Raw genomic sequence first — 6000 nt, forward strand, 5'->3', positions numbered from 1 at the left:
GGAGTGTAAAATCTTAGTGGAAAACATGTCAAATTGGAACAAAACACTCACTTCGATGTTCCATATGGTATCATTAATATGCATACCCCCAGCATGTTTGAATTGCCAAAATGTTTCCTAGTGAGATTTCAACGATGACGTTTTTTATTCATTCATTCATTTTCTTTTTGGCTTAGTCCCTTTATTAATCTCGGGTCGCCAAAGCGGAATAAACGCAACTTATCCAGCATTTTTATGCAGTGGATGCTCTTCCAGCCACAACCCATTACTGGCAAACATCCATACACACTCATTCACACACATACACTACGGACAATTTAGCCCACCCAATTCACCTCTACCACATGTTATTGGACTGTGGGGGAAACTGGAGCACCCGGAGGAAACCCACGCAAACACAGGGAGAACATGCAAACTCCACACAGAAACACCAACTGACCCAGCCGAGTCTCGGACCTTCTTGCTGTGAGGCAACAGCACTACCTACTGGGCCACTGCGTCGCCACGATGACGTTTTCTCCCTTATTTTTAAGATGATCTAAGCTTGTATTATACTTACGATATAAATGGGACTCTTATTTTGAAAATGAGACAGACTTCAAGAAAGAATAAGCACTTCTGTGATGCGTGCAGCAATGCATGACCAAAGGTGGATTGTTCACTGATTGTCTGAAAGCAAGATGCAGGATATACAGATTATGCATTATTTAGATATAAGAGAACAAATAAGCATATCGTATCAGTGCTTTCTACAATGATGATAATTCCCAAACTGCAATTGCAATGAGAGGTGAAGTAAATCTAATGGACCACAGTTTTAGGCTTAAAGCCATTTAAACAAAGCAATCAAAACATGTGCAAAGCTGGGTGAAAGAGATAGAAGTATGAGTATTTGTAATGTGCTTTAAAAACTTGTGTAGGATTGTTGTTTGTATTAAACATTGTTCATAATAATCATAATGAATATGGCACTGTAAGTTCTGTTTGTTTTATACTTGTGATATAGTTTTTAATAAAAGTGATGTGTGTGTATTCAGTGCACGTCGCGTAACATTATCTAAACATATTACAAATTTTTCAATGATCAACATGGTTCCATTTATGAAATGTTTCTTCTTTTAGAACTTCCTAAAATTCGCTTTTCAATTTAGATGGCTCATATTTATTTATTTCATTATTAATACAATATTTGTTTCTCTAATTTTGTAATCCCATACTGACTCTATAATATTCAGATCTGGACTCTGTGGAGGCCATTCCATGACTTCTTTCATTGACTTTTCATGATTTCAGTATTTGATCAGTTGATTTTCTCTTCAATATTCATTCATTTTATTTTTGGTTTAGTCCCTTTATTAATCAACGGAATGAACCGCCAACTTATCCAGCATACAGTATGTTTTACACAGTGTATGCCCTTCCAGTCGCAACCCAACACTGGGAAACACCCATACACTCTTGCATTCCCACACATACACTACGTCCAATTTAGTTTATTCAATTCACCTATAGCACATGTCTTTGGACTGTGGGGGAAACCGGAGCACCCGGAGGAAACCCATGCGAACATGGGGACAACATGCAAACTCCACACATGAATGCCAACTGACCCAGCCAGGGCTGGAACCAGCGACCTTCTTGCTGTGAGGCGAGTGCTACCCACTGGGCCGCCGTGTTGCACGTAATCCTATACAGACTCTATAATATTCAGGTCTGGATTTTGTGGAGGCCATTTCATGACTTTTTATTGACTTTTCATGATTTCATTATTTGCTCAGATTTTCTCTCCAATATATGAAAAAAAAGTCAACCAACATACCCTGCTTTATTTTGACATTTTATGCAGAATTTTCTTAGACATTCATTTATTTAGCCATTTGTTATAATGACATCCATGGCCTAAAGCCTACTTGTCAGCAGACCTACTTAACATTTTTAACATTATCAGTGGATTAAGTTGAAATACCATAATTATTTTGACCAGCCATGAAACTTATTCCCATTGTTTTATTATGATTTAGATACAATAAAAAAGGTGACAACACATACTATTTTTCTAGTTATTTTGTAAGATGCTAGTATTCAGCTTAAAGTGCTATTTAAAGGCTTAACTTGGTTAATTAGGATAAATAGACAAGTTAGGGTAATTAGGCAAGTCAATAGACAAAAGGGGTTTGTTCTTCAGCGAATGGAAACAATATATAATTTCTTAAGGTACTAATAATATAGACCAAATTATTTAAATACAGTAAATTTTAAAAAATCCTTGCGTTGTTAAACATCACTAAGATAATTTTTTTTTAAGAAAATATAAAATCCACAGGAGGGCTGATAAAATCTTTCTTCACTGTCGATTTCTACTCACTTTTGAAACTTGGTGAGTTGTAATTTAGCCTTTGCGTGCATCTCTCACAGAAATGTTCCACACAGTGATAAGAGCACAATACTTTCAATGTGTTTTCATTTGCATACCCACAAACATCAACTGCTCTGGCCCTTTAAAAAAAAAATTTAGGACAGTAAGGGTTACAGCCATGTTCGATATCAGAGTAAAAAATGAGGTTGCATCAGTTATCGGATCCCCAATCACTCAATTTTGTTGTTCCCTAATTAGGTGACAAGATCGGTGGCTGATTGCCCAGGGCAGATGACAGTGCTCTCCCAGCCTCTGCTGGTGTGTGGGGGGGACGGATTCACACACTCCAATTTCGATGGCTGCATCGAGTCTGCCCTGAAGGTCTTTGCGGTTCTGAAGTCTTCTCTTTGAAAGGAGGTTGGAAAAGTATCCCTTTATTTTTGGTTTTTGTTATGGAGGATGGCACATTGATTTAGATTTAAGCCCCTCCCTGCAGGAAGATGGATGTACTGCACAAAGCACAGTCTCGTCTGGGTCTGCAGACGCATTTTGTTACAAAAACCAATTATACTGTCTGTGCCGGATGCTGAGGATTAAAGACAACAGAGCACTGTGCAGCTTCAGTTGTGACAGAGGCTGATGCCTCAAACTGGCTTTGACACAATGTTTTGAACTATGGTGTTTCGGATGTGTAGCAGATATTATGTGTAGTCTGAGATTAATAAAATAATTGAAACATGCTTGAATGTGTTTGCCGTGTGACTTGTTGAACATTTTTAATAAAGTAAACTGTTTTTAAATTTACTATAACAAATTAATTGTTATAATTATTCAGAAATGTACTAATATTAAGTGGCATTAACTAATATGTACTAGTATGTAAGAAATAAATACAGTGTACTTACTGTGTCCTTAATGTATTGCAGAACACTTCTGGTGCTCTTGAGGTGGGATTAGGGACAGGTTTGGAGGTATGGGTAGGTTTAGTGATGTGTCAAGGTGTAAGGGAAGGTCAATAGTGTCATTAAAAATGTAATCTGAACAGAAATTAATCACATATGTAATTACATCCTAGTATTTAATTAATCATAAGTACTGTACAATGTAAAAACATGTATTTACACAAGACGTACATTGTAACAAATGATTTATTTCAGTGTTAGTACATTTTAGTTAACCCTTGTGCAATGTTCAAATTAACTACCCTTTTGTTATGTTAGGGATGAAAACATCCACTGAATTAAACTGCTGTATCAGATCATTTGCTTTTACATTTTATGTGCAGAAATCTGCTAATCAACCTTAGTCCTGATCAAAACTACTAAATGCTTTTAAAAATTACAGGATTTTAGCTCTTTAATTGCCAAGTTCACTAATGATGTCACTGATTTGGTAAAAACAAACCCACAAAATGGCGTATTTTCAATATAACAAGTAATTGTGGACTTTTTTTCCCTTTTAGCACAGTCTTGGACATGTGAACGATTAGTAACAACATTGATGACGTTGATGTATCTGTTCGATTTTCATTTTTCCCTCCTAATTTACTTTTGGTGGCTGTTTTGCCCCATTGACTTCCATTTTAACAGCATTCGTGTTATGAAGCGGACAGGAGACAGAGGTAAGGAAACGTTAGGGTGTTTATTAAATGACAACAAGGAGCACATGAAGGATAGCCAGGAGGATCAGGAATGATGTTGGGGTCTTTTCCTCCGTGGCTGGGTAACAGGAATACACGAGGATGGACAGCACACACCAGATACAGCTGACAGAGGATGACACAGACTTGGAAGGACTGGAAGACAGGACGATTCGGGAGGACCAGGAAGACTAGGAGGAATACAAAGAGAACAGGTAAGTAAAGCGTTTGTTTTAGCTGAGGATGACTACGCTGAGTGGTCGCTCAGTTGTCCGCTTTCGTCGAGACGAGCCCGGACAATGAGCGACTGGAGTGCTGTGCTTTTATCTGGTGCTCGTGAATGTGATGCAGCTGTGTGCTCATTAGAAGTCAGGTGATGGTGATCTTCGTGAGTGGGGGTCGTGAGAGCCTGACCAATCCATGACAGTACCCCCCTCCCCAGGGCCCGCTCCTGAGGGCCGACACCTCCGACGCCGTGGTGGTCTCCCTCTGCCTCTAGGCGCTGGGAACTCAGGGTGGCTCTCATGAAACTCCACCATGAGACTAGGATCGAGAATATCAGCTCTGGGAACCCATGTCCTTTCTTCGGGGCCGTACCCTTCCCAGTCCACCAGGTACTCCAACTGGCCACCACGACGTCGGGAACGCAAGATCTCCTTCACTGCGTAGACGGCTCCTTCTTCTAGGAGCAGTGGAGGAGGGGGTTCCTCTTCGTGGTCAGGCTCTGTGGAGGGAAGAACAGGATCGTGATAGGGTTTCAGGAGTGATACGTGGAATGTAGGGTGAATACGGTAGTGAGAGGGTAAGTGTAGTTTGTAGGTGACGGGGTTAACCTGTTCCACGATGGTGAAGGGACCAACAAATCGGGGACTTAACTTGCGAGAGGGCAGTCGCATGCGTATGTCCCGGGTGGATAGCCACACCTTTTGTCCGGGTGTGTATCTGGGTTCTTCAGACCTTCTTCTATCGGCGGTTACCTTGCTTCGACGGACTGCCCTCTGCAGATGTTGATGAGCCTCGTCCCAGACTCTCTCGCTCTCCCGGAACCAGTGATCCACTGCGGGGACATCAGATGGTTCGCCATCCCAGGGAAAGAGCGGTGGTTGGAAGCCCAGGACGCACTGGAATGGCGTGAGTCCGGTGGAGGGTTGCCGCAGTGAATTTTGGGCATATTCTGCCCAGCCCAAATACTGGCTCCAGGAGCTCTGGTGACCACTGCAGAAGGTCCTCAGGAACCGTCCCACCTCCTGAATCTTCCTCTCTGTCTGCCCGTTGGTTTGGGGATGATATCCAGAAGAGAGGCTGACGGCCACACCTAGGAGCTTGAAGAAGGCTTTCCATAGACGTGAGATGAACTGTGGACCTCTGTCCGACACAATATCTTCTGGAATACCAAATGACCTGAAGACTTGATTAAAGATATTGTCGGCTGTTTCAAAGGCTGTGGGAAGACCTTTCAGAGGGATTAGTTTGACAAACTTTGAGAATCTATCTACTATGACTAGAATACAGGTATTACCTTCTGACGAAGGGAGATCAGTGATAAAGTCCACTCCTAGGTGTGACCAGGGACGGTTCGGAATCGGCAAGGGATGGAGCTTTCCAGCGGGTAGATGACGTGGGCTCTTGGATTGGGCACAGTCCTTACAGCCCTGAACATATTGCCTCACATCCCTTGCCATGTTTGGCCACCAGAATCGTTGGGATACTAGCGAGAGAGTATTGTTGATCCCTGGATGTCCAGTGCCTAGCGAGGTATGTAAGGAGTGGATCAGATCTACCCGGTGTTCAGGTGGTATGAACTGCCGATGAGGAGGGCATCCCGGCGGAGCAGGGGCTTCCGGAGTGGCAACGACTGGAGGAGCGTTCCAGGTGATCGGACAAATGGAGATGTGTTCGGGAAGAATCTTCGTTGGGAGTTCTTCATGATCGTGATGCTCGTGTAAACGAGAGAGAGCGTCTGCTCTTAGATTCTTGGGTCCTGGACGATAGGAAATGGAGAAAT

At 42.1% G+C, this 6000-nt stretch overlaps 1 protein-coding gene across 2 annotated transcripts in view; it reads left to right on the forward strand.

The window, feature by feature from the left end:
• Positions 1 to 3096, forward strand: part of rnls (renalase, FAD-dependent amine oxidase) — a 140417-nt gene extending 137321 nt beyond the window's left edge. For both annotated transcript variants that reach the window (XM_056469620.1, XM_056469621.1), the window contains exon 7: positions 2615 to 3096. The gene's annotated coding sequence lies outside the window, so the exon portion shown is untranslated. The remainder of the gene's footprint in view (positions 1 to 2614) is intronic.
• The last annotated feature ends 2904 nt before the right edge of the window (positions 3097 to 6000 follow it).

This window comes from Danio aesculapii, chromosome 12 (assembly GCF_903798145.1).
Source record: "Danio aesculapii chromosome 12, fDanAes4.1, whole genome shotgun sequence".
In the NCBI taxonomy this organism is placed as follows: domain Eukaryota; kingdom Metazoa; phylum Chordata; class Actinopteri; order Cypriniformes; family Danionidae; genus Danio; species Danio aesculapii.